Here is a 17,144-nt window from a genome sequence, read left to right as displayed (position 1 = left end):
TTTATTCCCATTCTATATTGTAGGCTCCAATTTTCTTACTTTGTATTCAGTCAAATAGCAAACATCTGATTGCCATCTTTAGGATAATAACCCTTCATATTGCTCAACGTGATCAGTAAATTGCCTTTCTCCTCATCTCTAATATCATGAACCTCAGTCTCTATAGTCTTCTACCGAAAAGCTCATTCTTCAACCTTCTAATTAACCTTGTAGTTCTTCTCTAACCCAAAGTTCCCATATCCTTTCATGTCTATGTGCTACTATACTAATGAGTCAAATATCTATGGTTCCTAGATAACAAAGTCAGCACTTAGCACTTATTGAGTATTTATTGTGTTCTGGTAACTTTACATTTAAGTATAATAATCTCTAATTCCCATAAATACCCTGCTGGGGAGGTTCACAAATAAGTAGACTCTGTTATGGAGAAATTAGGCAATGTGTTCAAGGTCACAGAGGTGACAGTTGGGAGGTAAACTAAAGCCAAACAACATGGCCATGCTCTTTTATCTGCTTTTTCTCTCTAGATGGTTAAAAATAAAATCCCAGGTGAAGTATCTTGTGGCTAAGTTATAATAAAGATAATATGATTGTGAACTGTGTTGTTACCTGCACTTTTGTCAAGATACATCAATTCAGTCTGGCTACAGCTGAGTCAGATCCATTTAACAAATGACAATAAATAGCATACTCAAAGTCAAACACTTGCCTTGGGTAGAAGGAAGGGTCTATTCACTAGGACACAGAATGTAATCCCTGGCAAAAATCAACATTAATACATAAGAAAGCCACAATTCTTGTCCTGTTGGTAAAATACAAATGAAAGTAAACTCTCTTCTTTCTCACCATTACCCCAAGAAAAAACAATCACTGGAATGGCTTTTAAGAACCAACTACCTAATGAAAAATTTAAGCTTCTGCAATCAATAATGTGAAGCAGGAAAGTAGACAATAGACCCTTCAAGGACTTAAATAAAAGGACTCCTGTCCTTGGAGGAACTCTAGGAATTACACAAGTAATTTTTTTGTTCAACCCTGGAATCTTAGATTTTAAAAGATATACATTTGTAAAATTAGATTTACATTACTTAGATTAATGCTTCAGCAAGCATGAGAAAGAGAAGTTGGAGATTAAGACTTTTCTCATTGTGAGTCCAACAAAGCCCAGGGCAAGCAGTATTATGAATCAATGCTCAGCACAGTGCCTGGCATACACGAGCTAAGAACTGCTGAGTGACTGAATAAAGCAATGAATCTGAGGGGAAAGCTAAAGGAAAAATGGGATTCTGTAAAAAACATTCAAACTATAGGCTTAAGTTTTGTCAAATTTCATGGTCACCAAAGAAAGCCTTGAAAAACTAATTTGATATCTCAGGTATAATAAATCAAGGAAAGATTAAACTGAGTAGATGCCTCACATATACTGTCAACAGTATAATGTTAGTGCGTAAGACTATAGGTTCTAGAGTAAGAGTTCAAATCTCTGCTCTTCCATTGCTACTTGTGTGACACTGAGCATGTTACTTAGCCTCTCTAAGGCCTTAGTTTCTTCAACGATGATTTTAACGTGCCACTTTCAGTCTCCTCTGAAATTACTGGTTCTTTCTCATGTGTTATTTCTTTTTGAAAACCATGAGCATGAAACCTCAAATATTTGTGAATTATTCAAACAACTTCCCTTGTGATATTTTTAAAAGAAAATGCTCTTCTGGGAATCCATACCTTTTTATATATGTTGTGTTCTTTTTCTGAAACCTTCCATTTGACTTGCCGAGTTCCTAAATTTCTTTAAAACTTATACATCCTCCATCCCTGGGAAGTTTCTCATTGACCCTATCCCAAGCCCCCACCCCCTTCTAACACCAAATTTAATCTCTCCTTATCTCACATTCTTCCTTTACCTGTATTATAATAATTCATCACCTACTACCTTATATCTACTTGTTTATGTGTCTGTTTCTCTTTTAGCCTGGGAGTTCCCTGAAGGTAAGAATGATGTTCTCTTTGCCATTATACACTAGCATCATGTCAAGTGTTCATTTATTCATTAAAGAGATTTTTATTGAGCAACAACTACATTCCAGTCATAGTTCTCAGCATTTTGATTCCACGGTAAACACGATAAAATCCCGTCCTCTTAGAACTTATGTTCTAGTGGAAATGACTGTTCGATAAATGTTGAATAGACACAGAACACACACTAAATAGGGGCCTCTGTGAAAGTAGCTATTTACTCCTCTTTCAATTTTTACCTAAATTTCTGATTTTTTTTTTTTTTTAGCAAAATAACAGAATTCTTTAATAGCTGCAGCTGGCAGGGAACAAATTCTTTTTATTTTCTCTTTTTTTTTTGGCCAGCTTTATTGAAATATAATATAACTAGTTGCTCATATTTACATTGTACAATTCAATGTTATTTCAATTATAGTTGGTATACAGTAATATATTAGTTTCAGCTGTACAGCATAGTGATTAGAGATCTATATAACTCACAAAGTGATCACCCCACTAAATCTAGTACCCCTCTTCCCCCTTACATATTTATTACTTTCTTGACTATTTTTATTATGCTATACTTTATATCTCCATGACTATTTTATAACTATCCATGTACTTCTTAATCCCTTTGCCCTTTCTCACCATTTCCCCAACCTCCCTCCCATCTAGTTACCCTCAAAATATTCTCTATATCTATGAATTTGTTTCTGTTTTTTTTCTTGTTGTTTATTTTGTTCTTTAGATTCCACATGCATGTGAGATTATGTGGTATGTGTCTTTCTATTTGACTTACTTCAATCCCTGCAATACCTTTTAGGTCCATCAAGGCAATATCTTTTTCCAGCCCCTTCTTTTTAGTCTGTGTGTGTCTTTTAATCTGAAGTGAGTCTCTTGTAAGCAGAATATGTAGGGATCTTGTTTTCTTATCCATTTAGCCACCCTATCTTTTGGTTGGAGCACCATTTGAGGTACTTGTTGATAGACATGTAGTTATTACCATTCTTTATTCATGTTTTTGATACATGATTTTTTTCTTCTTAAAGCAGTCCCTTCAACATGTCCTGTAATACTCACTAGTGTTGATGAATTCCTTTAGCTTATTTTTGTCTGGGAAGTTCTTTATCAGTCCTTCAATTCTAAATGATAGTTTTGCTGGATAAAAAATTCTTGGTTGTAGATCCTGAGTTTTCATCACTTTGAATATTTTGTGCCAAGCAAAGTTTCTTTTGAGAAATATTTTGTGTCTTGCAAAGTTTCTTTTGAGAAATCAACTGCCAGTCTTATGGGTGCTCCTTTGTAGGTAACTAACTGCTTTTTTCTTGCCGCTTTTAAGATATTCTCTTTGTATTTAACTTTTTGCATTTTAATTATGATGTTTTGGTGTGGGCTTCTTTGGGTTCATCTTTTTGGGGACTCTCTGAGCTTCCTGAGGTTGTATGTCTATTTCTTTCATCAGATTGGGAAGTTTTCAACCATTATTTCTTCAAATAGCTTTTCAACTTCTTGTTCTCCCTCTTCTCCTTTAGGTACCACTATAATCTAGATGTTTTTACATTTAATTTTGTCCGTATAGGTCATTAAATTATTTTACATTCTTGGCTGCTTTTTTCTTGCCATTCTGATGGGTTATCCTTGGCTTCCCCATCCTCTATATCAGTGATTCGATCCTCTTCTTCATCAACTCTGTTGATTCCCTCTAACATACTCTTCATTGCAGATAATGTATTCTTCATTCCTGGATGGTTCTCTTTTATAATTTCCAGGTCCATTTTTATGTTTTTTATCTCTTTGTTAAAGTTCTCACTGAGTTCATCTACACTTCCTCTAAGTTCATTGAGCATCTTTATAACCAGTGCTTTGAACTCTGCATCTGTTAGATTGCTTGACTCCATTTTTCTTGAATCTCTGTTCTGTTCTTTCATTTGGTTTCTGTTTCTTTGTCTTCCCATTTTGGCTGCCTTTCTGTATCTGTTTCTAAGTACTAAGTAAAGCTCCTAAGTCTCCCGTTCTTATTAGTGTGTCTTTGTGAATTAGGTGTCCAGTCGCATAGTCCTAAGAAGGGTTCTGCTGCAGGTTACATTTAGCCCTAGCCTTGTCCTTCCAGGGCCACCTGTTTAGATTCAGCAAACAATCCACAGATGTTATGTTTATAGTTGCCTCAAGAAGCCATGCCAGAAACCGTGGTCAGCTGCCACAAGTGTGGGTCTTGGAGATGCTCAGCAAGTGGCATAGGACACACCAAAGACACAATTGGGTGTGGCTTGGGTAGGGCCATGAGTTGGAGGAGACTGAGTTCCAGGGAATCCACTGGGCAGAGTGACCTCTGTTATCCAGTTTGATAAGGTCTCAGCTATGGCATTTCTGCATCTGCAGACTGGGAGTAGGGAGGGCTCAACAGAGGAACAATGGATACCACCAGCATTTCTGCCCGGGAGAGACTCCCACCTCATGCTCTCACTCTGACAACTCAATGTCCTTCTATATGTCCCTGGTTCCCCGCAAACAGCTGACCTCGCACTGGTGCTCAGAGGGAGGGAGTCCATCACCTGAAAGTCCAATCTTGGACACAGCCCCTTTAAGAGGAATGTCTGTAGCTGCTGCAGCCTCTGTTCCACTCAGCTGCTCTGACTGGCAGCCTCAGTCTTCGCCTCTCCTACCTCCTACCTTTGCAGAGTGATTTCTTATTTCTCTCCCTAGTTGTAGGGCTTCTGTTCATCTAGACCCCAGGTGACCCTGTTTGCTGTTTGCTCCATGTTTCTATCATATTTTTGATGTGGTTGTAAGAGGGGATGAACAAAGCCTCTATTATCTACGCCATTTTCCCCTCAATCCCATGGGGTACTTTTTAGCCAATAGTGAGAAGGTTGAAGAATGAAAAATCTCTCTTCTATTTGCTCTTAGTTCTCATGGTGTCTAAAATAAATGACTTTGGTAAGTGACATCTGTAAAAGAGGAACACACCACAATTCAGTGCTCCTGCACACTAATGAGCGGTAGATAATTGGCTCGCTAAACAGTTCTTCAGCAAAGGGCTAACATGATAATGGGCCAGTAATGAGATAACTCTTCTGAGCCAGGCTTCTGCTAATCACATCTGGTTTGTAAAGTATTAATCAGCTCTAAGTCAGTGGGTAGAGAACATTAATGTGGTTACTTTCTAAATAAATTATTTTCTACTTACTCTGACAATCATAATTGGTGTATATGAAAGAATTATTTTAATATGCTAAGTAAAGCAAAGCTCAAATATTGAGTCATTTTAATAACATTCTTTGATTAAAATACCAAGTTATGATATTTTATATTATCAAAGATACATGGTAATAAGAACTCAATAGACTTCATACCACATTAAAGATGTCAGGGCAATATGTTGCTTTTGAAGATTTGTTCTGGCAGGATGATGCTTGCTAGGTCTTTTACTTCATTTCATCATGAAAACATTTTTTTGTCCCAGTATTTTAATTAGTCCTTTAACTTGAATTGTCTCCCTGAGTTCACTGAAAAACTAGCTCTTGTAATTTTTCTATTACTCATTATGTTCCAGGTACATTTAATGTTCTTCCTGTTAGTCATTTGCCTTTTTCAATTTTTACCAAGATGCTCTCATAGGAATTGGAAGCATTTTTATTTTTGGAAGACAGGAGGTAGAATAATTAAGTTTGACTCACAGAAATAAGAGCTTGATTCAGAATTCACTCAATACCTAAAATAAGAAAATTTAAAAACTAACATGAATGGCAAAGTTTGCGAGGTCTGTGATGATGACAACTATCAACCTAGAATTTCAAACATGTGCAGGATAAACATTTATGTATTTGGTTTGTATAGAAAACATATTTTGCTTATGAGTTAATATTTAAATTTCTTCTAATATGCTATCCTATGCTAATATTTTATATGCATTTAAAGAACTCAATTTCCTAGCATTTATGTTAGTTTTACTTAATGTACTTAATTTTCTTCTAAATATATAATAAAGTTTTACTGTAGAAAATTTGAAAGTGTGGGAAAAGTATAGAGGAAAACAGATTATCTTTGGTCTCTCTCTCCTCCTAGGAACTTATCATCATCATCATCATCATCATCATCATCATCATTATCATCATCATCATCATAAAGAATGCTTAAACTAACTAAATACTTAAAATGTGCCCACATACTCTGTTAATACTTTACATGCGTTTCTCATTTAACCATCACAAAACCTATGAGATAGTATCCTGGATTTTCAAAACTATTTTTAAGTGGTTAGCATTTATTCCTGTGCTTTTTTTGTGCTTTTTGCTTTATCATAGAAGTTGGAAGACCAAGAACTACATGTCCTAGACTCTGTTACCACTTAGGTTCTGCGTGCAGTTACAGTTTGTCTTCTAGAAAGTTGCTCTAGCACTAGAGTAATTAGATTTAGGAGACAAGAGGGAATTGAAATCCATTGTTCTTCCTCTGGCAATGGCAGACATGTGGGCTTTAGTAGGAATTACTCTTTCAGTGACCCTGGGCCCCCTTCCAGCCATATGCCTTGGGGATTAAGCATAACTGGTATAGCAGTGTGGTTTCCTACAGTCCCTCGCCGCTGAATGGGATCTGTAATTCCCCCAGTCTCTGGGGCACAGTTATAAATGCTAGTGGCTACCCACTTGACTTCCCTCTCCAGCCTTCCCAACAGTTTTGTAAACCCTCAAGTTTGGAATACCTAGAGAGGATCTGTTTTCCCAATTGAACTATTAGTGCTACATCAACAATTTAATTCTCCAGTTTTCCAAATGCTAACTTGGTGTCCAAAAATTCAATTCTGACACTGTCTACTTGGAATAAACCTCAGATACCACAAGTTAAAAGGCTCTCTCCCACAAGACTGTTTCCAACTCAGATACAAGTCTCAAGTCCTAGGCCACTTGTAGTTCTGACCTACCAGCTATAAATCAAGAGTTCTCACAACCCCCTATCAGTTCAATAATTTACTAGAATGGTTTGCAGAATGCATAAAAACTCTTTACTTACTAGTACAAGTTTATTATAAAAGATACAATAGTACAAGTTTATTATAAAAGATACAATTTGAGAACAGCTGAATAGAAGCAATATATAGTGCAAGGTGTGTGGGAAGGCAAGAAGGCAGAGTTTCCAAGCCCTCTCCAGGCACACCACCCTCCCGGTACCTTGATGTGTTCACCAACCTGGAAGCTCTTTGAACCCCATCATTTAGAGTTTTTATGGAGGTTCTATTACAAAGGCATGATTGATTCAAGCATTGGCCATTGGTGACTAAATTTAATCTCCATCTCCTCTCTCCTCCCTAGAAGTTGGGGAATAGGGCTGAAAGTTCCAAGCCTCTAATCATGCCTGATTTTTCTGGCAACCAGCCACCATCCTGAAGCTATCTAGAGGCCCACAAGAGTCACCTCATAAGCATAAACTCAGGTAAAGTTAAAAGGAGTTTGGCATGAATAATTAAAGACACTCAACACTGAAAATTCTAAGGATTTTAGGAGCTCTGTACCAGGAACTCAAGACAAAAACCAGTTCAATCATGTGCCTTTAATGACGGGAATACATTCTGAGAAATGTGCCATTAGGTGATTTTGTTGTTGTGTGAACATCATGGTATACTTACATAAACCTAGATAGTATAGCCTGCTACACACCTGGGCTGGCTGTATGGTATAGCCTATTGCTCCTAGGCTACAAACCTGTACAGCATGTTTCTGTACTAAATACAGAAGCAATTATAACACAATAGTAAGAATTTGTGTATGTAAACACATCTAAACATTAAAAAGGTAGAATAAAAATACAATATAAAAGGCAAAAAATGGTACACTTCTGAGAGGCGCTTACCACTAACAGAGTTTATACAACTAAAAGTTGCTCCAGGTGAGTCAGTGAGTCAGTAGTAAATGATTGTGAAGGCCTAGGACATTACTGTACACTGCTGTAGACTTAAGAACACTGTACACTTAGGCAGCACTAAATTTATAAAACAATACAAGACTAAATCAAGCACGAGAGAAAATGAGGTAATTAAGAGACAAGATAAACATGAGGCTGCTGGTGTTATAGGGCATACCATTTCACAGCAAACTTTTTTAATATGTAAATAGAAAGAATATCTCTAAAATAACAAAAAAAGTATAGTAAATACATAAGCCAATAATATAGTCATTTATTATCATTATCAAGAACTACGCATGTACATAATTGTATATGCTATACATTTATTCAATTTGCAGCACAGTAAGTTTGTTCACACCAGCATCACCACAAACATGTGAGTAATGCATTGTGTTAGGACTTTATGATGGCTACGTCACTAGGCGATAGGAATTTTTCAGCTTCATTATACTCTTATGAGACCACCATCTCATATATATGGCTATGGTTGGCCAGAATGTCATTATGTGGTGCATGACTATATATGTTTCCCATTGTACCACAACTCTCATTTCACAGCAAAGGGCAAAAAGAGATTAATAAATTCACTTAAGGCCACATGACTAGAAAATGTTAGAACTGAGGTTTACATATATTAGCGCTGTACCCAGAGGCAGTACACTTAACTCCCATAATAAACTTATGTCATTTTGGTACATTTTACGTATTTTTATACATTTGACTCATACCATTTATTAAATGTTGCAATTTGCTAAATGATATCAAAGGATTTTCTTTGTCATTTATATATTTGATTTGTAAAAGCTAAAGAACATTTCATTTTATTTAACATATTTAAACGGTCCCTTAATATTAGATATTGAGATGAATTCCAATGTTTACTCCTAAGTAATGCTGAAATGATCATCTCTGTTCCCAAGCTTTGCTTATATTTCATATTGTATAAAGAGAGATTTCTAAAAGTTGGGTTACTGTATCTCAGGCTATGAATTGCTTTAAGATTTTTATACTTATATTTTAAGATGCTCTTTAAATAAGCAAATAAAAGGTGAAGCTAATTTGAAGTATGTTTTAAAAGTAAAAGAAATGAAAAAAATTTCCTTCTTGCTTAAACTTCTTGCTCCTACCAAATACCACCCCAAAAACGACAACAAAAAACCCATATTTTAAAAAAGTTAAACCCGAATAGAGCATTTACTTAATATTCACTAAAAATCTGAGGCGCTTTGCCATGAAAGAAAAAAAATAACAGCAAAGTAGTGATGCTGATAATTGTCACTTTTATTAAATTTACAGGTTACTCCTAGTCTTGTGATCAATGACCACAATAAAATTAAGGAACTTCAAAGTTTAAGTTTAATTTCATTTAGATACCTAAAATTTCATTAGAAGATTCTGCCTTCAAGCAATGTAATTTTCTATAACAATGTATTCAGGGTTAATCTGTCCTTTTGTTGTCCTAAGCTACTGCCTGAACCCTATACCCCATATTTCAGTATCTCCTGGGAATTTGTTAGAATGCAAATTCTTGAGCACCACCTAGAACTACTGAATTAGAAACTCTGGAGATGGGCCCAGAAATCTGAGTTGCAATAAATTTCCAAGGTTTAGGTATCTTGGTCATATCCATGCTCTGTCCCAGGTGCTATTTCTCTCAATTGAGTCTCAATAAGGCGAGTTAGATCATTAGTGTTGTCCCCAGGATTGTCTTATAGGAATCTTACAAAGTCTAACTTCTTTTACTGGGAGATTCTGAAGTTCCCTAGATAATATCATTGGAAGAAGTTGCCAACTCAGTGAGAAACTGGACAAAGTTACAGATTGCCTCATGTGGTATAAAATTATATGAGACTAGATTAGAGGGTGTAGCATTGCTACTTTAGACAAAAAATTAAGGTATATAATACATATCAGATTATTATTTGTACACAAGATTTATTGTTTTGAACTGCCACGAATCAGTTGGAGATCTGAAACTGAAGTAGGATTCTCGATTGGCTACACATTAAAAGTAGATAGGGATATGGTGTAGATGAAACTTGTGCATAAATTAATTGTTTTTTTTCCAAAATCTCAGCCATTCTTTTGTCACTGTCAATTTTCACAAATTCGATTCAATTTAAAGTTATATATATTTACCTTTGTTTTAATCAATAAGTCATGAAATCATAGTTTTGATAGGCTAGCTATATACTTTTTTCTAGGACAAATTAAAATAAATGCATTAAAACAACGTAGTCAATTTAAAAACCATCTTACATACCCATCCATGATATTTAATAAACACAAGATTGATTGATTTATTAAATTATAACATATCCTCGTTAGGGAATCCCAAGAAAGAATAAAGACTGTGACAAGGGAATCTGGCTATGTTACAGATGTATGAAGTAACCTTACTAAAGGGTGCAAAGGAAAAGAGATGTCTTAAAGCTAAAAGCAAAAATAACTATGTAAATACTGTAGTTAATAAAATGTTTTCCCATGAGGGTACGTGTTAAAAATTCGGATACATGTATACATGTCCAATATACATGTATATTGGAATTAAGTAACTAAGCAAGTGGTTTCTCCCTATTGCAAAGAATTTTATTGATCAGTGAGGGGAAGAAGGTTAGAATGATCCTGTGGAAATGGATTAAAGTTGGAGACATAGATAAGAACTCATGTTTAAGTTAATACAGATACAGATGGTTACATATGGAGACATTTATAAATATGTGCATATACACGGTTAGTATATACACACATATTTCTTTCCTTGGTCAGCTGAGATGGCCTAAAAGAAAAGACTCCAGTAGCAATGAGTATACCTAATATTCAGATCTTGATTTCTAATATCACTCTCCAATAAAAAGAATCAGTGCTCCTTAGAGAAATGGCTGATTCTAGCACTGGGCAGGAAATGTACAACATGAGCCTGAAGCATCCGATAGAGCCGGAAAGCAAGGAAGTGACCCACCCCCAAAAAGCAACCCCACAATGATGGGAGGTACGTCAAATGGGCACAGGAGCCAACTGAAAGAGTTCCCGATGGCCAAAGCTATTATAATTTGAGCAAAAAAAAAAAAATTAAAAAAATAAATATAAGGTGGTATTAAATTATAAACCAAAGTATAAAATAAATATCCATGAATCTGTATTCAAATAAATAAATTGAATAAATTAATAAATGGGGAAGAAGAGACAAATCTCTTTGTGTAGAAGAATTCCAAAAAATTATGGAGGTACTCACAGAAAGGAAGGGGAAAAAAGCTCTGTACTCCTGACGTGTAGGCTGTACATAGTGACTTCCTTCCAAAGAGTACAGTATGAAAGGCGGCTGGGGGAACAGTAACTTTAAAGTAGAGAAACCTAACCAACAGACTAACAAACACTAACTCAGACAGCTAATCAAGGTCAACATCAATAGTCATAAATCATGTTGATAGTTTGTACACTTGATATGATGTGATGAAAGTGGCACTTTATCTCTGTGATCTTTCTCCCCAAAACCAGTAATCCCAGTCTTAATCATGAGAAAAATATCACATTCCAATAGAGGGACATTCTATAGTATATCTGAGCAGCATTCAAAATTATCAGTCATCAGAAACAAGGAAAGTCTGAGAAACTGTTGCATTCAAGAGGAGCCTAAGGAGACTGGACAACTAAATGTAATGTGGAATTGTGAATGGGATCTTGGAGCAGAAAAAGGACATTAGGTAAAGCCTAAGAAAATTTGAATAAAGTACGAACTTTAGTTAATAATAATGTATCAGTATTGGTCATTAGTTGTAACAAATGTACTGAACTAATGTAAGATGTTAATTATAATGGAAATTGCATGTGTGGAGTTGGGGGAGATATAATGGTAATTCTCTGTACTGTTTAATTTTTATGTAAATCTATAACTGTTCTAAAATGCAGCCTGTTAAAGAATTAAAATAAATACATATGACATCTCTCCAAGAGAATCTGCTACCTGTTCTCAGCAAGTCCTCTGGCTCATTCCAATAGGGCTGCTGTGTAGGGCTATACCAATTTATGTCAGTTTAGGAGGTTGATTTAGAGCTGAAACCCAATCCTCACTCTTTTTATTCAGCCCAGGCTCCAGGTAATAGGCCGCACCCCTATAGAGGAGGCATCTCTGTGTAATTTGCAGAAAGATATTGGTATGTGCTTGTAATTTGCATAAATGCATTGGTATGTTCTTGTTGGTGTATTAGTTTCCTATGGCATTCCTAATTATTTCAAGAATAAAAGTATGAGTATGAGGAGAAGACTATTTTTCCTGCTGCATAATTCTTTAAATATGAATGCAAGTGAGAAAATCAGATTGAATAGCTTCTGATACTTTTAAGCCCGTAAAGACAGAAGTTTGGACCAGATGACCATCCAAGATTTATGATTCTACGGATATAGGTGGTGAGTAACTAAAATGATTAATTATAAAAATAGTAGCTAACATCAATTAAATACTTAACCATGTCCCAGTCATCAGCAATATTGAATGCAAAGTAATTTTTAAAAAGTCTAGAATCTTTGGCACCCCCAGGTTAATATCATCCTCAGTTTTGCTTTAGGGCATAGCAATGTCCAAGTTGTGCCCTTGGACCTTGTGTCCTCAGACATCTACTCAGCTGGTAGAAACCTGCTGATGCCTCTGCCCTCTTTAGGCTGCTTTCACTCCCCTCAGAGACACCTCTCTTGGCACCTCTTGACTGAAGAAATTGACTTTAACAGTCTCTGCATGTGGTTCCTCTCATCATAAGACTCCAGACTGCTTACCTGTACATGGCTGTCTCCCCCACAGCTGTCCCTACCCCACAGCTGTTGAAACTCTTCCAGAGCTGAACCACAACAACAGGAAATTTGGCCCCCCCTTGCCCCAGGGCCCCATCTGCACTCACTCACCAGGCTGCTCAGCCCCTGTATGGGTTTCTCTCACCGTTAAAGAGCTTCTTGATCCTTCTTCTCTCACTGCCTCCCTGCGCCCCCCCTCCCGGTCTTATTGAGATAATAATAATTCATCATTTTAGGTTTTAACAGGCTGCAAAAGCTCCACTGGTCTGGTAGCTTTTTTAGTCAAAGTGATTAAGTGAAAAACAGTTTAAAATGTTTCCTGAGTTAACACAAATGAATAATGATTAAGTCTGATTGAAGGGAGAATCCAAGAAAAGGGGTGTGAGCCAGGGATAGCTTTTTACAGAGGTATTCGCTGTGCCAATACCCAGAGGAAGTTTTTAATGAGAAAAGAATTAGGTGATACTTACCTGAAGTAGCCCACTAAGGAGGAACGACCTTAGATCTGGTCGACAGATATTCAGATTGCAGACTTAGGCATTCATTTTTAAATCAGTCTAGGTCTAATGGCTAATTAAGACCTATTTGTTCAACTTCACCATCCTCTTTTGTTGTTTACTGCTCCAACTTTGAATGCCAGAAGCTTTTTAAAGAGAGCTTGACCTTTACACAAAGGAGCTTTTTCAGTTTAACCTCTAATTTAATATGACTGGCATACAAAATATATTAGTTTGATGCTCAGGCAATAACTCAAAGGAGAGAGAGATGAGACTTCCAGAAAAAACACAGCGTAGAGATTGATAAATGAAAAATACTCACCAGTTAGCATCTTTAAGAAAACAACACATATCTTTGTAATAAAGTTTTTTGATTGTAAAGTACTTAAGATATTTTTATTGTTGAAGTAGAGAATAAAAGATTCCAGAGAAAGAAGAGAGATTTTCAAATGACTAATTAAAATTTTTACAATTTTGTCTCTTGGACTATTCTCACTTTTAAAAAATGCTGTATTTTTTTAACTTCATTTTTACTCCTGTGTCATAATTCTAGCTTAATGACTAGCCTAGGAGTCTGGAAAAATAGCTAAAATCGTCCTTCATGAAAACTTCACAGCTGTGCATTGAGGCCTTTTAAGGATTAACTCTCAAGCCTGCTTAAAGGCTTGGTGTAATAAAGTCATCAATGCCTAGAACACTGGGACTGCTGTGTTTTGGGGAATTCTTTTTATCAAGGTTCTGACCTCGGGAAGTTTAGATTTTAAATTTTCTTACTATGCAGGTGCCAAAGTTTGCATCTATTGTGTGACAAGCAGTGAGAATAAAATGTTGTTTAAGATTGGCAAGGTCCCTGCCTCCAGGAAATTGCATTTCAATTGGAAAAGAAGAAAACAAACGCAGGCGATCACTTTGGAAATTGGTATTTGCTATAAAATAAACAAACATTACCTAAGGTCACATGAATTCCTCTACAAGGGGGACAACTGAGCAGAGACTGAAAGAAAAGGAGAAACTAAGGTAGAGCAAGAGAAATTGCAAGAGAAAAGGCCCTGAGGCCGCAATGGGCTCAAGAGCAACCAGGAAAAGAAAGGCCAGTGTAGCCAGAGAAAGGTGAATATAAGCAACAATCAAAATGTAGGCAAGAGGGTAAATCATGTCACCTAGCAGGCCAGGGCAAGTAGATGGACTCTGATTCCCAATATGGTGGGAAAAAAATTAGAGGGTTTAGGAAGAGAAGACATGGATTTCCCGCATGGAGAATGAGTTCGGGGGGATGAGGTGGCAGCGGGGGACAAGGTTGGAAGTTATTAGAGTAGTTCAGGCAAGAGATGATGGAAGCTAGAACTTGAGGTGCGGATGGGGAAGGGAGGGCAGTGGTCCATTTCTTTAAGTACTTATTGAGTGCTCCTTGGGCGTTAGATACTTTCCTAGGTTCTCTTTGTTCTTTTTAGATCTTTATCCCCAGCACCTCAATCAAACCTCTCTCACAGCACTTGACACATTGTATTTTCATTTTCTTAATTGTTTGTTTCTGTGTCTCTCTCATACACTAAATTTCAAGCTCTTGGAGAACGTGCTTGGGATACAATTTATCTTTTTATTTCCAAAGCCCAGTGCCTGGCATCAAGTGGTCTCTCAATAAATATTTTTAAGTTGAATTGAATTCAAGATTCCTATGTCAAATTCTCAGGAAAAAAGCTTGTCATCAGGCCCTGCTTATTTGAGTACACTTACCATTCTTCTAAAATGCTCAAATAATTTATTTTCAATGTAGTGTGGCTTGCTACCTGTCTATCCCAAATAAAAAATATCACTGATTAATATAAACAAAATTAGAAAATAGTTGGCTAGAAATCCTTTCTCAGTCATCTGTTATCAGTTTTCCTCCCTAATCAGAGAAAAAAATGACCACATAAAAATTTTTTATCATCACTGATGGTGGTCTTTGCAACATGAGATGAAAATATTTCTCTCCATATGAAACCATGTGACAAGTCTAACTGCTTTTCCTTCAAAAGTAATACTTAAAAAATTTTTTTGACCAAATAGTATAACTTGAATCATCAGACAATGATAATGCTGTGGTAGGCTGAACAATGGACCTAAAAATTATAAGGTCCTAATCTCTAGAATCTATAAATGTTAGCTTATACAGAAACAGAGACTTTGCAGATGTGATTAAATTAAAATTCTTGAGGCAGAGACATTATTCTGGATTTTTCAAGTAGGTCCTAAATGCAATTATGCCTACCCTTTTAAGATGAAAGAAGAGAGAGATTTGAACACAGAGAGAGAAAGAATGTAAAGATGGAGCTGAAAGAGGTTTGAAAATGCTGGCCTTGACTTTTGGAGGGATGCACCAATAGGCAAAGAATTTTAGCAACCACCATAAGCTGGAAGAAGCAAAGAACCAATTTGCTTTAGAACCCCTGGAGGAAGAACAGCCCTGATAATACCTAGATTTTGGATCTGTGATTCTGGTTTCAGATTTGGGCCTCCATAATTGCGAAAGAATACATTTCTGTTATCATATATTTCCAAGTTTATTGTAATTTGTTATAACGCCATAGGAAACTAATATAGCAATGCTATGCTTTCAGTGATTTTTTTAAAGAATTCCTATGAAGGATGTGGTATGCTTTCTGTCTTTGGTAGCTTTCCATTTTACCTCTCACCTTACTGAACAGATAGCACTACTGTGAGACCTGGCGAAATGACCACCACATGTCCAAGCACCACATGCTTTAGAGACCCAATTATGCACCTTGTCCAGAGGTCTCCTCCCCACAGGCGGAGAATGTGTGGGACCAAGGAGATATGGCCTCCCTGAACCCATAATCCTCCTACTCAGGCTATACTCCAGCATCTAAAAATCTGGGATTCCTTGATGTTAATGGTCCCAAGTCTGCTCTTGGGACTCTGTGGGCCTTTTCCCTAAGTCTGGGATGAAGCCAGAGCTCCTGGCAGCCAAGGATCAGAGACTCATCATCTCATGGCCCCTCTGTTCTGGCACTGAACTTGGAGTCTCAAGAATTTCATATTGGAACTGGCCTTCCAGGTCATGATGAAAATATGTTTGTCAATGTAGAAACATGAACATATTTATTTATCAATCTCTTGGCTGAACTTTAACTTTAAATATTTAGGTGCATGGTATGTGGGTATCCATCTGTGTTCTTGTCCTGGGCTCCACAAATGTTAAAGATCCACAGGTGGGTCTGGGCTCACCAAGTTGATGTCATGTGATTTCCTCTGCCTTGCACAAGTCCTAGTGTCTAAAGGCTAGTTTAAAGAGCATCCCAGGTTTTTAATTTCCTTGATCAGAGTTTTATACAGTATTCTGGCACATTACTACAACCAACAAGGGAGAAGATCCAATAACAAAGAATTGGGGCTTGGAAATCAGACATGGCATGAAATCTGTGCTCCATGACTAGTGGCATGTTAAGTTCATGGAACTTCAGCTGCCTATCATCTGCCCCAGTGCAATGACCTCAGTCTCTCCTTTTGCCCTCCACGGTCCATTTCTTACCCAGCAGCTGGAATGGTCTTTTTAACAAGACAACCAGATCCTGTTACTGACAAAGACTAAATCTCTCCTGATGAAACTTTAGTCAGGCTGCTGGCCTTTTTTGGCTAGGCCCTGACCTTGGGTCTTGTTCTCAAGAGCAAGAATCCTCCTAAGTCAATTTATCTAGAGTCCCTTTCCCTCAATATCTGATCACCCTGATCTGCCTTCAGGAAGAATCCTGTTGTGTTAGCCATAATCTGCCCTCACCCTTGATGTTTCTTTTAATAATATTTCATCTACTGATCTCTCCCCTGCTTCTTGGCTATAAATTCTCTCTAGTCCTTGAATTTGAAATTGAGCCTAGTTTTATACTAAGGTCCCTTTTCCCCTATTGAAGTTTCTGATTAAAATAGATTGTAAACTCTCTAACTACTGTGCAGCTCTGTTTTTTCTTTGAC

The 17,144-nt window shown here is 36.7% G+C and overlaps 1 protein-coding gene across 1 annotated transcript in view; it reads right to left on the bottom strand.

The window, feature by feature from the left end:
* The window catches only part of SLC9A9 (solute carrier family 9 member A9), a 514,150-nt gene that overhangs the window by 411,826 nt on the left and 85,180 nt on the right, over nucleotides 1–17,144 (bottom strand). The window lies entirely within an intron of this gene.

This window comes from Pteropus vampyrus, unplaced genomic scaffold (genome assembly GCF_000151845.1).
Source record: "Pteropus vampyrus isolate Shadow unplaced genomic scaffold, Pvam_2.0 Scaffold97, whole genome shotgun sequence".
Classification (NCBI taxonomy): Eukaryota; Metazoa; Chordata; class Mammalia; order Chiroptera; family Pteropodidae; genus Pteropus; species Pteropus vampyrus.
Note: the sequence above shows the minus strand (reverse complement) of the source record. Positions and strands in the feature narration are given on the sequence as shown.